Below are 24841 nucleotides of genomic sequence, written 5' to 3'. Positions count from 1 at the left end.
AAACCCTGACATTCAACTGTAAACAAAAGTTAATCACAATGCTTGTTTGTCTAGAACCTTAACTTGTTTCACGAGTGTTTGACTAGTCCAGGTCCACTGGTCCATTTAGCAGGATCTGACCAAGCACTGTCCTTGTTGATTTCAATTATTTCTTCAAATTATTATGTATAACAATCTTGTTTACATAAAGCTAGTCAAGATATTTTATATAGTAATGCCAATACAACAAAACTTACTAATTATTTAATTATTTTAGTCCTAGTTCTGACTGCAAAAGCAAACAGCGTTTATAGTTGTCAGTCTGGCTGTCAACAAATAAGTTCAGGAGGTCTGCTGCCTACGATGTCCAGCAACTCAAAGATACAAGTGTGAAGATGTTGACTGTTCAACACCAGATGTTCACTACTTTATGTTACAACTGCACAATTCCAGACGAGGAAAAATAAAAAAAGAAACTGTATATATGTTGATTGCTGTAAACACTTGTAAACTAAAGTATACACACATACAGCTGACATAAAGTTATTCACTGCATACGTTTCACTGAAATAAAACAATTGACTTGCGTATACACGAGCGCACATACACACACACACACACGTACACACACACGTACACACACACGTACACTCACACGTAAACTCAGAAGTACACACACACGTACACACCCACCCACACACACATGTACACTCACACACAGACATTCAACACACACACACACACACACACACACAGACATTCAACACACACACAGACATTCAACACACACACACACACACACACAGACATTCAACACACACACACAGACATTCAACACACAGCAAATGGAAGTGTTGTGTGACAAAGCTTGAGACGATTATTGAGAGATGAATGTTGAATGCAGCAGTGGAGGAATAAGAAAGGTGAGATCATCTCTCCATCAACAGAAGCAGGACACTGTGGACACAAAGACAAGATCGTTTCCTGCAGGACTAGCGGCTGCCTTCACCTTTGAACTTTGACCACATACGAGAACAAGAGGACAGGAGATGGAAGCTAAGCTCCTCCCATTGGAAGGACAAAGACTAACTCCAATAAATACTGACATTAAAGGAGTGACAGAGGAGTACTCAGCCTTTCGATATGACAGATAATTTAGGGAAAATTCCCCACTGGCACTGTTAGGGAATATTCCCCACTGATTGTAGTATCATTCAGACATTTCTAGACACAATGCTAATGACAATTACAATGACCTGCTGTAGCAAGATAAAGACAAATATTAGAGCAAGCACTCTGTTAGCGTGACGTAATACACTGTTAGCGTGACGTAATACACGGTTATCATGACATTGTACACTGTTAGCGTGACGTAGTAGACTATCATTTTTTTTTATCCCAGCTGCGAGTGGCGAACTCCGTTTAGCGGATAATTAACGGATGGACTTGTGAGCTAGAATTTCAGGTGAGGTGTACATCGTCTGTATGTAGCGACACATCACTGGCGTTGGTCTGTAGCCGCTAAGAGCTGCTTACGAGTGGAAGGATGAGCTGTACAAACAGCAACTTGTATACTGGGTTACTTCAACACGACATTGTACACTGAACGACTTGCGATGATGATGGATAATTGAATGGATGGATGGATTAATGAATGCATGGTTGATGATGATGATGATGATGATGATGATGGTGGTGGTGGTGGTGGTGGTGGTGGTGGTGGTGGTGCACCCGATGCGACCCACGCTCATGCTCTTTGTAAGAGGAATAGCAGCAAGCCTAGTAGGCTTATGTAGAATACTACCGTTGTACTGCCGCACCTACATACTGATTCAGGCTTATTGTATCAAGAAAGACCACAATATTTAGTGGACGATACAAAAAGCCGAAAACAGGATCGAACGAAAGTAAATATGGTTTTTAAATGCTTTTTATAAACTTAACAGATTATTACGAAAGCAGAAGGAACAGGGAAAAAATTAGGGAAAAACCATCGAATTGCATGCTTATTGATGATTACCAAAGGGTCAACATCACATCGATTTAAGAAGTAAAGAGACGTGCCACAAAAACAGAAGGAAAAGGGGGCAAACGATATATTTTATGCACTATAATAATATTTTTTCCTAAGTCTTTTAAATTTGGATTTTTTCCCTTTACAAAGTTAGCAAATATTTTTAGAAGGGAGGGGGGAGGAGTCATTTCGTTGTTCTCCTTTTAAAACAAAAGAAAAAAAAAACAAAACAAAAACTGGTTTTATTTGGAAAATAAATCAATAAAATGATACAAATAGAGAAAACATTTATGATAACATAAAGAAGAATTAACGTCAAAGATAATGAAAACGAGAATCCCAATAATGCGTGTCTCCCTTTTATGAGCTTTCCATAAGTCTCGTGCTTCCACGTGAGCATATTGAGTAATATTATTAGTCATCGTAACAGTTACGTGTGTTACTTTGCAGGTAAATTTCTTTTAATGCATATGTATTGTCAGAGAGTGGTTTCTATTTCAGGAATGTTAGATCAGCTCAATGGAAATGCCGTTTGTTCTTCGAACTGTTGTCATAAATTAAGATTGTATATTCCCACATTTGCATGGAAGCGTCTCTAAAGTCTGTAATGAGCATCGTACATGAAATAGGAATAGTAAGCTTTATTTAAACTTACGTCACAGCTTAGGCTCCAAAGTTATCATCTCCCGACCCTATTTTTCTTATTTAGAGGGTCAAATGTGATCGCCAGTTCTCGTTATTATAAGAATACCAATAAAACACTGTTTAAATGTCATTGATGTGGCCTTTTTCGAAAAGATTCTTTTCTTCTGCTATAATTACCATATATACTGAAATGGTCTGTTTTTTTTTTTTAATGAAGCAATGCTTATATATGTAGCATATTGAATTAGAGAAAATAATTGAATAGACATAGAAACTTACTAGCCATATCCCTAGTCCAAACACAAAACCTAAACTTCAATTTTATAAAGTGAGTAACAGTTGATGATAGCTTGCACTTATAAAGAATTGATAGCTGTACATTATAATTGTAGTGAATGTGGTGGTCATCATCATTCACTACAAATATATAGTAATGGAGTGGGACTGAGGCCAACAGCAGAGTGTTGCCTGGCTTCTGCTGCTGACACCGTTGACCACTGCCAACTGCTGCCAAGCAACAACCTGTTCTAAAGTGTTAGACTGATGAGGTATTATTAAGAGCTATCATCTATCAGGTTAACCCATTCCAATAAAAACAAATGACAATACTTTGTAACATTGAGATATACATAGCTATAAGTTTCAGACAAATATTGCTTTTTTGTGTAGAAAATGAAACCAGTGTACAAGAGGACAACTGCCTTTAATGTCTTCTGCAGCGAAAGGCAGAAGGATAGGTTTATTTAATTTTAAGTATGTACAGTAGCTATTATACTACAATAATTGCTTGCATTAAAGCACTGTTGTATTCTACTTATTGTACGTCATAGTCTTCAAAGTTGTTAGTATATTAATGACCTAATTCTATATTAATGTATATATAGCTTATAGATAGGATGCATTATCACCGATTGAAGAAAAAGAAGTACAAGCTGCTAAAGTAAGCATGAAAGAATAATAACTTGAAAGTTATTAATAATAGCTTAAAGTGTTATGAGAAGCTTTAGGGATGGATTCAGTAATCTCAGATTATTCCCATGTCAGGTGATGCCTGAGTGTATTGTATGATAATGAAGGCTTTTAATTGGCTAGACAAAATTGCATATAAGTATAAATTCTACTAAGCTCTCAGTGCACAATCCACGAAAACTACTGTAAATTGAACCATGTGAAATCACCAAATATGCCGAGAAAATATTGGTCTGTAAATAAATTTTTTAAATGTATGTTGTTGTTTATATCGCACAAAAGCCACAAAAGAATGTGTGTAGACATTGTACAGAAATGTTTACGAGAAAGCAAGAAGGAAAAGTAAGAGAACCTACTATCAGTCAAGCAGGTATCTACTGCAAGCAATGGACTAGTAGGCCCATCATCTCAGCCGGCGACGGTGGGGAAAGAACTAGAAACTATATTTCAGAAATCTGAGAAGCGGGTCCACTTGGATCACGTGACCGCGCTCTCTCTCTCTCTCGGAGTGTGTGTGCGAGGGACCAGTGGGAGTGGTCTTGTGCGTTGTGACCCCAACCTGACCTCAAAGTCAGATGACATTAATTAACCCTTTTGGTAAGACCATCAGAACATGTCAAAGAGTAAAATACTTTCAGAAATAACTTAGCCAACCATTTCAACAGGACAAACACGTGTCAACAAGAACACGCCTTATCCTTCCTTTTCTGTCTTTCTGAGAAAAGCAGGTTGTTGTGCGAACTTTTCCACACAGAAGACATCACAAAACATGAACTCTGGGAGAGGGAGCTGCCACTATAAATAGGGTGAAGCCCACGAGACATGTTCACACCCAGCAGAGCTTCCCAAGCGATTTTCTGAACGTTCACAGTTGTCCGCCAGACGGTCGAGTTGTCTCATCATGCGCCGACTGCTGATACTCGTGGCAATGGTGCTCCTCATCTCTGGCTCCTGCATGTCTGCTCCACAGCCAGCGGGTAGGTACCCTCAGTGCACTAGAATATTCGGGCTGTTATTTCTCTTACAAGTCGAAATTGCTTTAGTAACTTGGTCTCCAATACAACAAATATGTTCACAAACAATCCGTCACCAAGAGATGTTTCTGGTCTTCTTCAGTGAAGACACACACCATGCCGGAGATAAACATTACTTTTCAGTAATATAAATAACACAATGAAAAATAAATCGTGCCTGGGTTAATGCAATATAAAATAAATTAACACTACAGAAAAATAATAAAAGGCGCCGTAGTTCGTTTGTCTAAACACATGAAAGTAAATAAAAAATACAAGAATTTATTAATCGAAAAACAAGTAACTGATAATATCAACACGGAATCATTTTGAAGCCCTTGAGTTGCATTTAAGTATATGATGGGGTTTGGTATAACTACTCCATGCTGACAACAGTTAAAATATATGCTAACTGTTCAAGCATTAATACATTTGTACTTACCTCAATAAGCTCAACCTAAACCTGCGTATTGAAACAGTAGAAGTTAGAGAAAATCTAATGATAATTAATAATAAAATCAACCCACTTGTTGCATAAAAGTTGTTGTACATACAAATTAAGGCCATTAAATACAGTAGCAAGAACAAGACGACTTCTTAGTTTGTAAATTGTTACTCGGCACTTGATTGTTCTTAATCGCCGGTGATGGCGCTGCCATTGTTACTCGTTACTGTCCGACATACATTTGTGTTTTTGCCATCCTGAAGTCCGTATAGTCTTTGTGTTATTTTGTTTTGCTGTTTGTTTTGTCTTTTCTGTCATCCTGTCTGCAACCTTATCTTTGTCACCTCCTTCACTCTTCGTAACTTCTCGGTTCATCTCCCAGTACTTCACTTGGAGCTTTTTTTTTCCTACTGGTCTTGACACTGAATGACCTGCTTTTGCTCTTTTCTTTCATCTGTCTTTTGCCAGGTCTCTAGTCAGCCATTCCTTGTACTAGTTCTCTTTCTTTCCCAGAACTCGTGTACATGCATGCTCCCCTAAGCCCAACCCTCGTTTTTATTTGGTTTGCGACTCGCAGGTTATCTATAGGGTGGGGGGAGGTAATCACACAGGAATATTGTGTGTGTGCAATGTTCGTCTCGTTTTCGGCATGATAAAAAAGAAGAAATAAAGAAGATAGAAGAAAGAAAGAATATTAAAGAAGCAAGAAGATAAAAAAAGAAAAGAGTAAGAAAGGAAAAAGAAGAAAGAAGGAAGAAAAATAAGAGGAACAAGTACAAAGAAGAATAAAGGAAGAAGAAGAAGACACTTTTCACTAGCCATTAAATATTAATCATCTTTGAAATCATAATTGCTCAATCAGTCTCTCTTTTACACTCACACGCACACAGACACACTGGATAAAACCGATAAAACCCACAATCAGCTGTTTACACCTTTGAAATTCACAAAGAGAAATTTCTCTCCACGAGATACGAACCTGGGACTTCTGATGTCCACTGTCGTGATGACACTTTAGCCTCTGTGTCGTTTATTGTTATTGATGTATTTACTTATTGTAGGATAAGTTACACAGTGCACGTGCTGAGTCTTGTGTTTATAATGTTGGCCTCGTCACACTTTGTTACAGTTGGAGCAGGTGCCATATGGCCATATCCACGACATGGCTTGCTCGGAGCTCCACATAGGATGCTCCCAGCTCCACCACCTAATGTCCTTGGTGATGTCAGTAAGAACCCCGGTAAACCCCTCACTGGTCCCATCATGAAGCATGGGTGATCCCTACTACAGGATCAGCAAATACTACAAATCCAGCAACAAATGCTTTCAGCAAGCCTGCTTGTCTCCCATCTCCATCCTGCTTGTCTTCACTATCCTGCTACACGTGACCCTGTACTCAGTGTCAGTGAACAGATACAACAGTGAACATTCAGTAACCGCTGTGACAGCAAATATTATCACAATGTGGTGACAACACACCTTCACTAACATGTGGCCAGCAGTAACACACAGTAGTAAGAACGATGGCCAACAAACAAACAAACATAAACAAGTGAGATGCTGCACTTGACAAACAAACAAACATAAACAAGTGAGATGCTGCACTTTACAAACAAACAAACATAAACAAGTGAGATGCTGCACTTTACAAACAAACAAACATAAACAAGTGAGATGCTGCACTTTACAAACAACAAACATAAACAAGTGAGATGCTGCACTTGACAAACAACAAACATAAACAAGTGAGATGCTGCACTTACAAACAACAAACATAAAACAAGTGAGATGCTGCACTTTACAAACAACAAACATAAACAAGTGAGATGCTGCACTTGACAAACAACAAACATAAACAAGTGAGATGCTGCATTTGACAAACAAATGTTTCTGCTACTAGACGACATTGTGTTTATCTACAATACAAAATGTTTGTTTATAATGTTGTCAATGTTAGCTGTAGTCTGTAGTTATCTTACTCCAATGTCTTGTCAGTGTACTGCCACAAGCTTCAGTGTAGATAAATGACATCCTGTAGGCTCACTGTGTCTACTGTAGCCCTATGATGACTCTTGTCATCGTGTCACGTGCAGCTTGAAACATTGTCCACGATGTCCTTACACACAAGCTCTCTGTTATATCTGTGTGTTCACTTCACTCTTGCTCTATCTTTTATTCTGCTTCTGTTGCTGGATGAAATAATCTTGAAGTAAACATATCTATCTTCAATCAAATTGTTCTTTCTTTTTTATTTGAGTTTTGAGTTTTCACCTTGCACAAGTGTGTACGAGCTATCGACGGAACAAATTCTTGTTGATCATTCTCAATGTGGGGGGCTGACTGTGTCTGTTATGGCACTAAACTGACCTTAGTCACTAAAGCAGTTACATTAAAAATAATAATTAATTTTCTTTACAATTTGCTGAATACAGGTTTGAATTGCAAAAAAAAGCCTAAAATACAGAAGAAAGTGAAAGCACTAAATTGATGCAAAACACACACACACAAACACACTCACGTACCATTATCAGTGAAACATTTTTTACTAAATTAACATTCACACAACAGGTTTGCTTTAGGTTTCATCTTATATATTAGTCGAGAATGACTACAAAAGTAGTGTAAAGTCGTTCTTCATCCAGTGAAATCGACCCTTGTGTCCTTCCGCCGAGTAACCACGATAGCTTCTTGAGATGGTCAAGCAGAGGAGTCTTCTTGTGATGTCAGTCTCTGACAGGAAGATAAGATAAGATAAAACTTTATTCGTCCCAGAGGGCAATTCTGGTGCAGCTCGATTAAAATTAAAATTCATACACAATTGCATGCACAAAACTATTCATATCTCATTCATAACCCATTCAAAAGTCACACGACTGAAACAACAAAAGACAGCCGCAGTCTGTTTGTCCTGCATGCAGGCTCACAACATCCACGGCCCGACGGGAGCTGGAAATATTCTGTCGACAGAGCATGCCCGTCATCACGAAGGATGGCAGACACCTTCAGAAGAGTCTGCCTATTGTACAGAGCCTGAAGAGAACTCTGAGTTGACCCGATGACTTTGGAGCAGGTGGATACCACACGATGCAGGCTGCTCTTGTCCTTCAACGACAAACTGTTGTAGAAACAAATAAATGAGAAGGACAGTACGCTCTCTGATGAAAAACTTTAAGCGGATAATTATTTAACGGATGGGGTTTGCGAGCTAAAATTTTACGGGTGTTTGTCATTTTAAAACATTTTGTCAGTAGGCGGAAGTGACCTGCGATGCTGATACTTTTAACAATTGTTGTAAGCCGCACAATAAGTAATGACAAAGTCATCCACAATGTGAACACAACACACTGCGGGCAACGAACTCTCACATTTCAGTTTCTTTGTTGTTGTTGTTTCTTCACTTATTGTTGCTGATGTATGTAATGTACGTATATTGGTTAGCATGACATTAATCGTTTCGTAAGCTGAAGGATGTAACACTCAGAGGCAACTCAGTCTCACACTTAATTTACACCAGTGTCAATGCACTCACCGGATTCTAGGTGGCACCAGACCGAACCATTAAGATAAGTGTTTGTTCATCTCCAAAATACACGGGGGAGAGGGAGCTGCCATTATAAATAGGTTGATGCCCGCGAGATCATATTCACATTTATCAGAATTTCCGAAGCAACTTTCTTGAACGTTTTGCAGTTGTCCGCGAGACGGTCGAGTTGTCTCATCATGCGCCGCCTGCTGATACTCGTGGCAATGGTGCTCCTCTTCATCATCTCCGTGTCCTGCATGTCTGCTCTGCAGCCTCAGTGCACTAGAATATTCGGGCTGTTATGTCTGTTATTAGTCAAAAATCTTTTAGTAACTTGGTCTCCAAAACAACAACTATGTTCACAAAGAATCCGTCACCAAGAGGTGGCCATGGTCTTCTTCAGTGAAGAAACACACCATGGCGGAGATAAACATCACAGGGAGATATAAACATCACAGTGAGATATAAACATCACAGTGAGATATAAACATCACAGTGAGATATAAACATCACAGTGAGATATAAACATCACAGTGAGATATAAACATCACAGTGAGATATAAACATCACAATGAGATATAAACATCATCTTCAGTGATATTATTGTCATGATGAGATAACAATCCTGTCTGGGTTCATGGAATGTAAAATAAATCAACACTACTGAGAAATAGAGAATAAAAGTTGCCGTAGTTTGTCTAAAAACACATGAAAGTAAAAAATGAAAGTCTAAACTCAAAACCCAACAAGAATTTGTTAATCAAAAACAATCTCAACACGGCGTCCGGCGACATTATTTTGAAACATTTCAGTTGTATTCACGTATATGATGACACTTGTAATTTACTGTAATTTCCTACTGTTTCTTTGTGTTATTTTACCCAACTGATTGTTCTGTCTCTTTTGTCATCATGTATGCGAACTGTCCCTTGTGGCCTCTTGCATCCTTCTTCGCTTCTCGTGTGTGTGTTGTGTGAGGTTGTATGATGATGTAGATGTCTGAACTAGAAGTAAGACCGTATTTTTAAGCTTCTTGTGATGCACAACCTTATCTTGTTACAAGTGATTGTTCTATTTATTTTTTGTCACTAAAAGCACTTTCCCAGTGTGGGAAGCGGATTGCCGAGAGGTTAGAGGTTAGCGCTGGCGTTTGATTTGTAAACTTCGCCCCCACACAAGTGAGTCTCGAACACCTCACTCCCCCCTGCCTGCATCTATCATTGTTACCTTCCTAACCACAGGTCTCAGTAAAATTATAACTGACTGAATAAATAATAATAATAATAATAATAATAATAATAATAATAATAATAATAATATAAATAATAATAATGTGAAGAAAAAAAATAAAAGAAAACAGATTGTTTTTTTTTTTTATAGGGTTTCAATATCACTACAATATCACTAACAAAGACGTAGTCACGACACTTATGCATTTGAAGATATATGAAAACACACTTTTCAGCAGCCATCACATATGTAATAAAAATAATTCACCATCTTTTAAATAATTCCTGCTCAGTCTATTTTTCACACACACACACACACAATGGAGAAAGCCGATTAACCAAACAGACAATAAGCCGTTGAAGCGTGTAAAATTCACAGAGATTGGTTACACAGTGCAAGTGCCGAGTCTTGTTTGTTTACAATGTTGGCCTCGTCACACTTTGTTACAGGCGGTGGAACCGACACGACTACAAAGAAAAGCGTCTGAGACCTCATGTTGGGTTTCTCCATGGGTTCTAGCTACAATGGAGGTGTGGGATATAAAGTCCATGTCTCTGGACCAGCAAATCCAGCAAAAAATACTTTCAGAAAACCTGCTTGTCTCCCATCTCCATCCTGCTTGTCTTCACTATCCTGCTACACGTGATCCGCTCATGTACCCTGTACGAAACAAATGTACATTGGTTTGCTCACAATACTCACAAAATACTCCATCTTTAGGTATAGAAAGTGGAGCAGGGCGAGATGTCTGACCATCAAACAAACACAGTCTGTGTCCTGTCAGTGAGACAGGAGTGTAAGCTCGCTAGTGCAGGTCCACATATCCCGTAGATATCCAATATTTGTCACAACACATCGGAGGCCTGCACCACACAACTGCTCCGCGCGACTGGCATGCAGTTCAATACCCATGTGACAGAAGCCTACCACCAGTCGTTTCAGTTTGTTGCCATAGATAGCCTGCTCAGTAGAAGTGATTTAGAGATCGAGAACCTTCTTACAAACAGCTACAAACAGCAGTTTCTATGATTTCCTCACTTCCAACGGTAAAGGCTGGAACTATGCTTTTTTATTCATAAAGTTCTCATATTTCCAGGGGTCGGAAAATGTCGACTGCCATGTAGACATGCGGAGAGGTAGACTAAATAGCTTAGGAGAGAAGCAGGTGGAGACTTGAACTTCAGGACATGAAAATAAGTAAGAGCGAAGAAAAAGACAAAATTATAAAATATTTACATTTACTATCTTGTAAATAATCGAATGTTAATAGAGAATTGTAGATTGTATGTGTTGCATTGTTCGTACATTATTATGCCAGTAGTTTATTTCCCCTTCACATATCCAATATTTTTTTTATTCAAAACTAATAATGACACTTTTCTTTATAGAGTGTCTAACCAGGGTAGACTCTAGGTGCTTACATACACTAAGTCATAGCGAAAACATTTATCTATTTAATTTACTCAACATCTTTCAAATCATAACTACTTACTCAGTCTTTCTTTCCTACACTCTTTCTCACACACACAGAGTGGAAAAAAAACTGACAGTAAATCCTATAAAGATGTTGTACATTTAGAGAGAGGTGTGCGGAGCCAAACTACGAACCAGTGACCACTGATTGCCACTGTCGTAGCTACACGAGCTCTAGCCACTGAGTCACAAACCCTTTGATTGCTTCAGTAGTTTATTGTGTGATGCACAGTACAGGTGCCCAGGTGGAAATATCCGACCCATGACTAAATGGCTACAAGGCACAGGGAGACGAATGCCCGAGTTTCTCGTTTGACACGCGTTTACCGACGTAATGACTGCAGAAAAAGGAAATAAAGAAAGAAAAGAACAACAAAGGGAACAAAGGACCCCAGAGACAACCCAACAACCAGCAAAGCTTCCTCTCCCGACACAGCCCCTGCGAGAGAAGTGAAAGGGAAGAATCAAGCTTGACGGACGTGGCAGAGGCCGAGGAAGTGCTCAGCACTGGCAGGTAGAGAATTTATTTCTCAGGACAATTCTGTTGGGACACTACCCGCCTCGGATTGGGTCACTAACCCACATGCTTGTACAACACACACACAAACACACACAAAGACAAACACACACACTGCACACACTCACACTAACACTCAGACACACTCACAACACTAACACACACATACACTAACACACACACTAACACACACACACACACTAACACACACACACAGAGCCTTGTTTGAGTTTTCAAGTCGAGTCGGTTATTCTAACGAGCATCTGCTGTACTTCAGTAAAGTGAGATTGTACATTCACTGTGTGAAGCACGTAGACTAAATTCTCATGCTGTGTAGATGTTTGTAGTTAGCGATAAATATGATGTTTTGATGTCCATTGATTATTTCAAGCTATAGTCACATACGGATGCTGATAATACTATGAAAACATAGGCTTTACAACATGAAGGACTGGATCTTTAGACAGTCAGCAACCAACTGCTTTGCCGTCCCGTCATCGCAGGGTTTCTCGTTGCACAATGGACATTTCTTGTCCAGTGCTCAGGCCCCTGATGGCGGTGAAACTGTTTTTAAAGAATTACTGGGGGAAAGTAAGAAACCTTCGTTGCCCAGCGCTGCTTGAGTAAATAAATTATCGTCTGCTTGAGGAGCTGAGTCACCCAGTGACATGACAAACAAAACGAGTTCCCAGGAAGTGTCGTCTGCACAGCTCAGACTGAGAGACCAAGTGGGTTGACAAGTACAACCCCCGAAGTGCCTTCGATGATTCTTATGGTATCTTCAAGTGGTGTGTGTCTGTGTAAATAGTGTTCTTACAACGGATTATCTTTTGCGCGTAAGAGTCAGTGGCGGAGGAATACTCGGCTGTACGTAAACACGGCAGAAGGGGAAATAACCCGGGTGGGAGGAGACTTCTCAAGTATTGACGGTTGTTAGAAACTGTAAGTCACTTCACAGTATTTCACTCAGTAACCCACGGACCCGGTTTCAGTAGCTGAATATGTGTTAGACTGTTTGAGACGAAATTAAAACATTAGTCCACAGGGTCTTCATCTTGTCAAAGTGAGGAATGGGTGAGTGAGGTGAGAGGTAGCCTTAGGTGCAAACGTGTCTGTACTATATGCTTGAAATTAGTTTAGTAACTTACAGGGACATCTGTCTGTTACTAAATAAATGTTTTAGTCGGGTGGTAGATTCAAGACCGGGTGCTGGTGGTGCTATACATGAGTGTTTGACCCACGTGACCCGGTCACTGTTGACCTAGTCCTTCAGGACAAGTTATTGTCTAGCGTCAATCGACGATGATAACAGACTATACTCAAAAGAAACCTATCATGCTGTTTGTTAAAGCGGTTTATTACCGGCAAACAGCTCCACCACCCACTCCCTGCTCCCCTCTCAAACTCGGTCGTACACAATACCAACAACTACAATCTCTCTCTCACACACACACGAACACACATTCTCTCTCTATCAATAGCAAACAGTGTTTCCCAAGCGCTAACACTTGTCTTAATCTCTGTCTGATCTTAGTTTTCCCCATGTTGACTTTCACAGACATACAGCCTGCGATCTGCTGAAGGAATCAAATGGTATTAAGTAAATGTAGTTAACATGTTCAAAATGTCGACCACTTGCTTTTAAGTATGAACGCACATTAAAACTGAATCATTAAAACCATATATACACATTAATTATTACGCTTTGTTAAGTCGCTGACTTACTAATCTTTCCCATTGAGGTGATTTCTTTGTGAACCCACAGCCCCATGAGGCTCTAGCAAGCCATCGGACTGCCGACATCACATCTCTGACCTCAAGAGAGTGAAGAGAGTTTCTTGTCAAATATTATTTGCCTTCTGTTGTCAGAACCGTGAAGTTCGCCGCCATTCATATAGCAATAGTGTTGACACTGTAAACCAACAGATATATATATATTCACTATTGCTGCTGACAACACTCAGTGTTGTGTTCAAATGACCATGTGTGATGATGCTGCTCTTACGCTAAGCTCTGTTGGGTGATGCTAGATAATGCGACATATTTAATGAAGAAGCATGACATGTTTACTGGCAACTATGTTTCCCTGGTTCCAGCCAATCAGTCATTCAGCTGCTGATTATTTGACGATAGACGGAACACGTAGCCAAGTATAACCTGACTATACATTAAAAACTTAAATTATTTGAAGACATTAAACAATATTGTAGAAATAAAATGACATCGATAAATAGCATGGTTTATAGTCTAAGCAACACAGGTGCATAGTGAGAGAAATAAATAACAAACAACTGACATGACTGTGGTTGTGATGACTGTTTAGACACGAGACCAATGGACACACACGTAGTCCGGTTGTTTGATTATCTTCCCGGAAACACTCTGGCTTCGCAAACACTGACAGCGGATGTCTGCTTTGAAGTTGGTCAACATGCAGGTTGGCTGGACAAAGCTTTGCAGGTGAACACAAGACTACAGTGTGGTCAGCGCATGCTCACAGAGTTCACAGTCAGTGTATGTAAAATATTGTCCTAAAATTACTATGACCTGTAACCCTTGTCTTTCAATTGCAGGATTTGACACAAGAACCATTCCACAGCTGCTGGTGAAGTGGAACCTTGAGACTGTGCCCCACCTACTGCACATGACACAGTCAGTGAAGGACAGGGACAAGATAGACATTTTGTCACAAGTTATCAGTGCCTTCAATGTGCAAGTTGGCAACGAGAAACAAAGTTTCAGTCTGGTCAGTCACTTTTACTTTTAATGAAAAGATGCGAAAATGTGCAGATTTGTATCATGTGTGTGTGTGTGTGTGTGTGTGTGCGTGTATGTGTGAACAACACACCTTCAATATGACAGAACTGTACTTTGAAAGATTACCATTCTACTACAAGTTAGTGTTGAAGCAATGACGAGTGTTGTCGTGCACACAACACGAGGAATATCACTGTCTGATGTCTAGAAACGATACTTCAGTGGATATTCCCTGCCACTGTTGTACGGAAGTTAACGAGCAGGTTGACAGAAAAACTTGGGGCTGAAGACAGGAAGGATGAGAACAAGGTCGCCTAACCCAGATGAAGACCATCATTAAGGCTTCGATTTCTGTTTTGTCGAAGTGACTTTTCTATAAAATTGCCAGCTTGTGAACTTTGCTAACAACTGTCTGTACAGTTGTATTCTTGGTCTGACAGGATAATTCACAGCGATTTCAATGACCACAACATACTAGTCCACACAACACCAGACTTGCCATCACAAACACACGTGTGCGGCCTGCTGGACTTTGGCGACTCAACAAAGTCTTTGTATGTCTTTGAGGTTGCTATGGACGATTTCGGAAAATTATGCATGCAGATGACCTTCACCCCACAAAAACTCCAGACCACTTCCGGTGTTGATGTCTACTGTTGATGCACGTAGCGTTCTTCGACCATGCCGGCTCTTAAAAATAACAATGATGGTCAATTTTGCTGTGTACCTCAATGTACAGTTAAAGCCTACAAATGTCCAACATTATCCTTTCATGGAATTCCGAAGGATGAACAAATGAAGAAGCTTTGGCTTGTAAGAATTCGGAGACGAAGGGCCACTCTTTCGGGTAAGCATGATCGAGGTTTCAAATTCCCTATCACTATTAGTCTTTTTCTCTTTCGCAACTTCACTTTTTTTCCATGCCATCTGAATCATCGTTAATCTTTCTAATTGATTTAAAACTATGATTCAGAATACCTATTGTGCTCGTAGTTTAAACTTACATCATGTGGGCATAGCCATTTCGTATTACTGAAAACGCATTACATTTTATTATTAAAGTGCTGTTATATTAAAATGCTGCAGAATGTTCAAAAAGGCTGAATATATTACAAGTATTACAACTTATTTTGTAGTGAAACCTATATCTTTGTTGCTGCTGCACGACTAATTAATTTTGAATCAATCGCCATTCCTTTACACTCATATCATACATAATTTAAATATAAGGATTATTAGCTTCACAACATAACCAACAGTGATTAAAAGTAATGATGTGAATATCACTAAAAAACGGCTTAAAGACAAAATCATGCATGTATTTTGGTAAATGTTTATGATAACATGACTAAGTGTTTTTTCCTCAGATCAGAAATTGGACAAGGGTTTGTAGCAGGCTTTTTGTGCCAGAAGATTTTTGCCCTTTGACCTTAAAAGTGTAACCGAGTGTTGCGTGGTGATTGAGGGGAGTAGAACAGTGACCACAACAGTCCAGCATTCAAACCAGAAAGGCAGGAGCCTGTCAGCAGTTACACAATTCTTTTAATGCCAATACATCTACAGTCACGGCTGCGTCGCTTGTCTCGCACCTTCTCTGCGGAGTTTTCTCCCCTGTCCTTACGTCTCAGCTCTGCCCTTATAGACCTCGCGGGTGGGTTACTTTTCGCGCTCTTTTGCATCAGCATTTTCTGCCTAACAAGCGCTGGACAACCGGCCCTCTACAAAAGGAAAACAAAGAAGACTTAAATCAGATGCTGTACCAAGTTTGTTAACATGGAAAAACTTTCAATGTGTAAAAGAAAGAAATCAGCCTGCAGTTCGCCATCCCATGTCACAAGCAAATGCCAACACAAATCAGAGGTAAACTTTTGTTGCATTGTATTAATGGATGATTACTTAATCATTTTTCTGCATAAGATATTGCATTCTATGTTTTTTAAAATTGGTATGCAACCGTGCTACAACTGTCTGAATTGTTTTGTCTTTTAATCTCAGTTATAACTACCTGTTTGCTTTACGCAAGTTGAGAATGTGTATTTTAAAAAAAAAGTATTGATCAGTTCAGATGTGCATGGAGATTGCTGTCCAAATCACACATAGAAATACAAAGATAAATGCAAAGTGCTTTTATAAATCACATTTAATATCATCACTGTTAAAAAAATATGTAATAATATTAACACATTATAACAATAGAAATTGTGTCATCCTTCTTCAGACACTTTGACAATTAACAAGTCTCAAGAAATATTTCAGTTTACAACTCACAACTCAAATTGCAAAAAACACAAAACACTCCCATTCCTAGTGTATTCATGAGATGAAAAAAAATCTGTATATCAAAATATCTTGCAAGTGATCTGTAATTTACTGAATTCAGTAGGTTCACTTCTGTTCATCTGATTGCAGAAATTACTGCAGGTTAACCCCTGTCAAATATGCTAAGTGAATTGTGCAAAATTAGTCATTTCATGTGGTAAAATATTTTTCCTTTTCATCAGTGAAAACGTGGACGCAGAGACTGCAACAGAGGCTATTAATTATTATATGATGAGCAAGAGTAATTTATCATGTATGACAACATAGATGTGTGTATATATATATAATGCATGCTAAATTATTGCTCATTATACTCCGAATGCACAAAATTTGGAATCATTCTTACAGAATAAACAAATAATGAAATTTATCTTTTGTATGCTCTTGTCAAGTATAAATGTTGACCGTCTCTTTTGTTAAAGCATAAAGTTCTCGTTACGCAGATTTTGTACAACACAAGAAATAAAATTCTTAATCAAACAACAGGAACTTACTATCTGTGGCAGCTTTTAAACTCTCAACAAGACAAAGGGCAGATGGAAACTCTGAAGACAATGGATTGTACCTGTATGTATTGCAAATACTATGGTCTGACTTCTTGTCAGACTTAAAGCTGTGGATTTTGATTTCATCCACTGCCTCCCCTCTTATCTTTCTCCTCTGGAGATGTGCCATGTCTGGGGCAGTGATGTTTTTGCAGCATCCTGCAAATGAGAAACTGATGTAGATGATGGAATATTACACAGCAAACAAGTAATACTTGCTGGCAAATTGTTTTCAAAAATTTTCTATTATTTTAATATAAGAAACACTTGACAAAAATATTTCACCTAGAAATAGTCTCAGACCATCCCTCTTCATTGTCAAGATGACCTCAGGAATTTAGTTTGTTCCTGTTATCTTAAAATGAGCAAGCTGGTAGAGCAAGCCCACAATATGTCCACAGTGCCCACTCTGGCCATTAGCACATGTGCAGCATCCATCAGAGACTGCTTTTGTGACACTGACTGAGACCTGACAATCACAATAAAACAATTTCAATTTAACAGTGCTTTCTTTGATGAAAACATTATCATAGAAATTTCAGAAAATTTTGCATATGGAAAAGAAAGTTTCTTTTTCACTCTCTCTTTCTCCCTCCTGTGAAATTATGTTTCACTTTGCCTTTTAACAATGATTTTAGCGAGAAGAAAATTTTCACCGTCACTAACTTCAAGTGTGAGGGGAATTCCAGTTTTCGTGTATGATCTGTAGCATCGAGATGCTGCTTGACAACCATCGTTTTGGTGATTCGGTGCAACTGTATTTTTTTTAATAATAAATTTTGATAAGTCCTTGTGCAGAAAAAACCCCAGAAAAAGCATCACAGGACCAGACACAAATGATAAAACACCTTATATAAAACAACAGTAAACAAGTAAAAAAAAAACCTGGATAGACGCCAGTTTACCGCAAATGTCAAATACAATGCACGTTTTGACTACCACTACTTAAAAAAAATTTCTCATCAAAATCTACTTCAGTATATGTTGTAATATATTTCTGATGTAAGAATATATTTAATTTTTAGCAATTATATTTACGAGACTGACATAGTCAAGGGCACATTCAGACAATAAGCTGGAATCACAATTGCACATTCACTCTGCAAAGTGTCTGCTTACCCCATACGTTGAATGCATATTTCTCGGCGAAATAATTGTATCCACGCTCATGATTGCGTTTTGCCGAGCTTCTGCAACTAAATTCTTCAATATCTCTGAACGAAATACAGTGGCGTAGGAACCAGGGGGGCAGCGGGGGCAGCCGCCCCCCCCAAGGAAAATACAGGGGGGGCAGGAATATCCTTTTGCCCCCCCAATATTTGAGACGTAATTCCTCACAAAGAGCAAAGAACTGAAGAAAGGTAGGGGAACGTAGAGAGGAGACGGTCATCACCGTCACAAAAGCGGGCCCTGAGGCAAGTGGAGGCTCTAACACCTCTGACGATCAGATCGGGGACAGTCCGTTGGTATTGTTTGCCATGCTAATTGCAGGTTGTGTTGAAGCCTGAGCGAAGAAAGCAGCCGGACAGTACATCGGTACATCGAGTGTCGTCTCCCTCCCCCCTCCCCCATAATGCGACGCCTTTTCTTTGCGGTTTTCGTTTGACCAACATAAAACATCCCCCACCCACTCGCTGTCACCCTAAAATTATCTGCTATCGCTTACAACCAAAGGGGCCGCACTGGCCATCGGGAACACAGAAAGCCAGTAACGAATTAGTTGCATAGCAATACCCCAGTCTTGCCGATCAGACAGGAACCCTTACACTTTGTGAAAAGCTAGCGAAGCACGAGGACTTCCATCTTACTAGACACCAACGGTTTAGTGCGAATTGACGACTTTGACTTCACCTAAGTAAGGCAAAGACTCTGAGTCCCTATATTGGTAGTTTTCTTTAGAGACAGAGAGACTGGTATTATTGCTATCTACGACTCAGGGGGCTGGGCCCTGTGGGTAGGGAAAGGTTCTGGAGGTTTCTCGAAGCCTATAGAAACCTGCCACACAGGTATATGTGGACTGGGAAGACGGCGGGGCGGAAGAGGAGTTTATGCGCTGGTGGAGAGACACCTGTGTCCGTCTCTGGGAGTAGTCGGGGGTTTGCCACGTGCTGTGTGTACTGTCGCTGGAACTGGCGTGGTGTCTAGAAGAGGGTTCCAGCAACCAGCGTATTTTTCCCCGCGTTTGTTGTGAGATAGAACAAAGCGTGTCACGAGCCGTTGGGTGAGTAGGGTTAATTAATCTTTACCTTTGTTTTTCCACCCGATGGCTACCCTGGCCAGTATGCCTTAAAACGAACAAAAACATACCTGAGAAGTTCCATGAAACAAACGCGCTTGAATAACTGTCTCATTATGCGTGTATTTAAAGAGAGGGTTGATCTGCTTAATCTGGACGAGATTGCAATGGAGTTTATTAATAGAAATCACCGAAGACGCAGTTTTTTTGGCACACTGACTTGCCAACCTTGATTAATATGATTTATATGATTATAACGTTTATCACATTTCTTGTGAATGCGTTAGCCGGGGATCATTCTTTAATTGTTTTTTCTTATTTAATGCTGCTTTGACTTTAACAATAAAGCAGCGTGTTGTGATGCCTACCACTGTGTACGTGCGTGCGTGCAGTACCCCCCCCCCCATTTTTTTTTACGTCATGTGCGAGTGCGAACGCCGTTCACTGTCAGCAGGGAGTTTGCCCCCCCAACGCCGAACATCTTCCTACGCCACTGGAAATATCGGGTACGCATTGCATAATTAGACAGGACACAGATGGGGTAAACGACTCGGCTATGGTAGCGAAGTGTAAACAGGAAGTAGTAATGGTTTCTCGTTTCTGCGCATCTCTTTCCGCGCACCTAATTACGAAAAGGTGGATAGCTATTGTTGTTTAGAGAATGAAGTGACTGTAAACATTCCACTCACCTGTGTCAGTCAGTAGCTCAGCCTGTTGGTCAGTCACGGTGTGTAGGTAGACTTCCACCCGGCCACGACCTCCAAAATAATGTTTGATTCCTTTTCCTTTAGTGCGCTGTCCCTGTGAGAGTTGGTACAGTGAGAAAACATCACTAGACTAAACATTACAAACAAAACAATGATGATGATGATGATGATGATATAAAAAACCCGCGAGGGAGAAATATATATCAAACGTTTCTGTGTCTTACCTTTTGTTGAGCACACGGCTGATGACCAGACATTGTTGACAGTTGTCTTATGTGACGTCACACTGGAGTTAGTAAAACAGGTCTGTAATCATTGTGGAGTACAGTATTAAATAGTTTAGGATGTCAGTGCATTTCAGTAAACAGTAATCACACTATAATGTCAGTGGAGTTCAGTCATTACTGAGTGATATCGCACTAGACATCAGTAAGCAGACTTGTAATCATTATGTAATGTCGCTGTGATGCTTTGTCAACAATGATGATCATGGATGATTACCTAAAGCAGGGAGGATCAGTGAAGAGTTCGTAAACCGTATAAGATCATTATTTAGAACTTAACATATCCACATGTAAATCTTGATATGACTGACTTTAGTTCTAGACAAGACCGCCTTTGTCATATACAATAACATGCTTGACAAAATGGTTCCCAGTCACTTAATCCCCAGACACTTCATCCCCGACACTTCATCCCCGACACTTCATCCCCGAGACATTTAATCCCTAAGCACTTCATCCCCAGACACTTCATCCCTAAACTAAATTCTTAACTATAAAAATTATGAAGTCAGCGAAAAATTTTATTGAAATTTATTAATTAATCATACTTAATTGAAATTCAAATAATTCAAATTCAAATCATGCTATTAACTTCAACGTCATTTGAACATCTACAACATTAGTTAAAATTCATATAAGCAAGTAAATGTAATGTTCTTCAACAATATGATATGAAAATTGTTCCTGAGTGTTCGCGAGGTAATTGCTGTTAATCAATATGAAAGGTAAGCTAATGATCGGAGGTACAGAAGACGATCATTGACTCATATTTCTCTACAATGTTGCTAATTCTCCTGGCTAACTCAGCGTATTTCTTCTTTGCACGTTTCTCTGTGCCGCGCGCATGATTGTAGAACAGACGCCTTGTGTAGCTGACAATCCTTACGTAGACCATCAAGAATGTCCACATCGTTGGGTGATGACAGGAGAAGAGAGATTGAAGGCGTGATGCCAACCCTCCACAGAGTTGTTTGTTCGTGCAAACACGCCGATGACATCAGGTATTTGTCCAAGTGTCTGGAGGGAATAAAGCTGAAGCGTAGTTATCCCCTCTACCGCGCAGTCTGCGGCCCCGTATGTACGTATGTACGTATGCTCGAAGTAGGATAGAAGTTCCGGCATGCGATCATGTTGTGGCATTGACTCTGCAAGCAATTCGAAGGAATCGACGATGTCTTCCTCACGTACATAGGCCAGTGCTGGGAGGCATCTGACCATTCCACGTCACTCGTCGTCTTCATGGTCATTTCTCATCCCCAGTTCAGTGACTTTGCGTAATACCACGTGACTTAAGTGACAGTAACAGCCCGTTACTTTACATGACTGAAACTTCTCTCTAAAAGCGGTCATCGCAGCTTTCTCAAAGTCTGTTACTATATATAGTCTCTGGAGCTGCATTAGGCACTAGCTCTCTAACTGCACCCAACAATCTATTATAGGTTGCACTTGATTTGTCCTGAAGAGGAAGTGTCGTAGATTAAATGTCTCGGGGATTAAATGTCTCGGGGATGAAGTGTCTCGGGATGAAGTGTCGGGGATGAAGTGTCGGGGATGAAGTGTCTGGGATGAAGTGTCTGGGGATTAAATTTCTCGGGGATGAAGTGTCGGGGATGAAGTGTCGGGGATGAAGTGTCTGGGGATTAAGTGACCGGACACCTGACAAAATATGTAAAAACATGTAAATATATCTTCGCTTTGAAATGTGTTCAATCAGTAATCTATCAAATTAGTCGGAAACTAACACTGACACATAACCACTAACATTGAGGACAACATGAATTTCTGTCTTGTGACATGACAGTGATCAGACAGTGTCAGTGTGTCTGTCGCTGACACTCACCTCAGTGTGTGAAGTATCAGAGCATGGTGACAGGACACGGAAGGCTGAAGGTAGAGAGAAATGACAGGATTCTGTGGTAGAAAACAGCGCACGACTGTCAGTAAAATGGAAGACTATGGAAAACGAGGACTGAGTGCATCCTGAGTCACGTGATGTGAGGGCGGCAGACGACTTTAGTCTCAGCCAGCATCGCACATCGTCACCACTGCAGCTCTCGTCAGGATGCTGACATCGCCTGGTTGTGTCCCTTTTAGGGTTAGCTCTCAAAACTTGCGATAATGTCGCCATTGTATCATGTCAGACATGTTCTTAAAGAGCGTCTTCGCACCAGGCATACATTGAGAGAACATCCCAGAAACAGAAGACTGGCGAGGTGTTGTTGTGGCCCTGTGCTCCCCGAGGAGTAACAAGGAATAAACAAAAATAAACTTAGGACCTTGTATATTAACAACTAAGAGCTAAATACAATTGTGTGTGTAAAGCAAGCAGCTCAGTACAATGTACCCGTAATAAAACGACGAGAACAAGACAAGGACTGTGATGTACACGATTATTCTTAGTTGTGTAGCCGAGTCTTCAAACATTGTGTGTAGGCGACCACCTCGACATACAGAGAGAAAGATAAACGTGAACAGTAGCTGATTGTGTTCTCTAGTTCCTGTAGCCTAATATCCGGTTTCTAAATAAGTTACAGACATCAGTGAGGACGAGTGGTTACGGCCAGTAATCACGTGACTGTCATGCTAGTGTCTGTGAAGATGTTTGTCCGGTTGTAGTTTCCTGACCACTCGTCCTGTAGACAAAGTGTCGTTGTATCCCACAAGTCTGTAGGGTGAGGGCACGTGCAGCCTTCACACAACGTCCCTGTTGTGGTCATCACTTGTCTCTCCACACTCTAGAGTCTGGACGATTCCTGTAGTTTCCTGTCTTGTCCTGTTATGTAGGGACCTTACCCGAGCTTTCTGATTGACCCCTTGCTCACGTGACTTAATCTCCAACCCATGTTCTTTGCACACACACACGGAGCGACTGAAGTTGGGAAGATAAATTATTAGTCATGAGAGAAAGCAGTGTTGTGCCTGAACAACAGACGCGCGTGTCTGTGACACCTTTTACTAGAAACTTTTTTGAACTTACACGATTGTCTTTTTTTATAAAGTTCATGACATTGAGCATTGATTGCTTCAGTAGTTTATTGTGTGATACAAAGTACGAGGGCTTAGCCTTGTCTGTTTACAATGTTTATCTCGCTTCTATTTCTGTCAGACAGTGGATATGACAAACCCCAGTCTGCAATCATCACGATTCCTGGCTCTATTCTGAAGTTCTTCAACGGAAGCCTGGGATAGTGGTGGACATGTTTACCTGCTGCAGACGAGATGCTGTTTATCCGCAATAAACAATGCTTTTTTGTTTTAAGTTTAGTGTTGAGCCTGCAGCGGCCCGGTGGCGCAACGGTTAGCGCTGTTAGCGCCTGTCACCAATACAGTGAAGTTGGCTGCCCTGGTTCATTTCTCGTCTCGGGCACGCTGTTCTTTCTCTGCACGTGGCATCTGTTTACAGGGCTGGCTGCTCTCCGCCAAGGACGGTCCCAAGCCCGGCGAAAAAGGAGGAGGGTTGGGCGTGGGCCAGCACCCCCACCCCGTAAAAACAAATCCTTGCTACTAAAACATCGACAACAGTAAACTGTCGTCGATGGCCTATGCACCTGGAGGTGCGAAGGGCAAAAAAAAAAAAAAAAGTTGAGCCTGCACTTTCTTGCACCAGGTATTGTCAATCCATTAAACAAAACCTTAATTGTTGTATCATCCTGTAGCCTTACTGTTTCTATAAAAGCACCACGAGACATCTTTCATCACTCCCGCACCAAAATAAAATCTCAGTTATATCTGTATATTTTGATTTTGCACAGATGTGTTGGAGAAATTATCTATGTAATTCATACTAGATATTCCTTTGGGCCTCTCTGGTTCTATTGAATGTGATATTATATTAATGAACATAAAATTGGTGTTATTTATAAAGACTTGTATAAAGGCCTGAATGACACACGAACCTGAAATAGTACAAAGCACAAAATATGGTGCAAAACACACACACACACACGTACACACACATACACACACATACACACATACATCACCCTCTGACGGTTCCTAAAGGTAGGTAGAAATGATCTAATATTTCACGCGGACCTTTAGCCGAAGTCAAGTGTGTGACGCCCCTTAGCTCACACATTTCTCTCGCCATTGTATCAATGTATCAGTGAACTCTCTCTCACTATCCCTCCTCGTGTGAACCGTTAGCTCACACATTTCTCTCGCCATTGTATCAATGTTTTTTCT

The 24841-nt window shown here is 40.2% G+C and overlaps 2 long non-coding RNA genes across 5 annotated transcripts; one reads left to right on the top strand and one right to left on the bottom strand.

Annotated features, from left to right (window-relative positions):
• The first annotated feature begins 14420 nt into the window (after positions 1–14420).
• Positions 14421–16161, top strand: LOC112576120. 2 transcript variants are annotated; one of them, XR_003101765.1, is made up of 3 exons: positions 14421–14554; positions 14774–15412; positions 15933–16161. It is a non-coding gene; the product is annotated as an uncharacterized LOC112576120 (long non-coding RNA). The 2 variants fall into 2 exon arrangements; XR_003101766.1 differs by having other exon boundaries at positions 14533–14554; positions 15006–15412.
• Positions 16162–16223: 62 nt separating this feature from the next.
• On the bottom strand, positions 16224–23422 carry LOC112576119. Of its 3 annotated transcripts, XR_003101764.1 has the most exons (5): positions 22497–23422; positions 20597–20658; positions 20355–20466; positions 17715–17898; positions 17541–17588 (listed from the first exon to the last, which is right to left on the bottom strand). It is a non-coding gene; the product is annotated as an uncharacterized LOC112576119 (long non-coding RNA). The 3 variants fall into 3 exon arrangements; XR_003101763.1 differs by lacking the exons at positions 17541–17588; positions 17715–17898 and adding an exon at positions 16224–16283 and having other exon boundaries at positions 22419–23400; XR_003101762.1 differs by lacking the exons at positions 17541–17588; positions 17715–17898 and adding an exon at positions 16224–16283 and having other exon boundaries at positions 22497–23397.
• Positions 23423–24841: the final 1419 nt, after the last annotated feature.

The sequence above is a fragment of the Pomacea canaliculata genome, linkage group LG11, assembly GCF_003073045.1.
Source record: "Pomacea canaliculata isolate SZHN2017 linkage group LG11, ASM307304v1, whole genome shotgun sequence".
In the NCBI taxonomy this organism is placed as follows: Eukaryota; Metazoa; Mollusca; class Gastropoda; order Architaenioglossa; family Ampullariidae; genus Pomacea; species Pomacea canaliculata.
The sequence above is the reverse complement of the archived record's forward strand: the minus strand, read 5'-3'. Positions and strand labels throughout refer to the sequence as shown.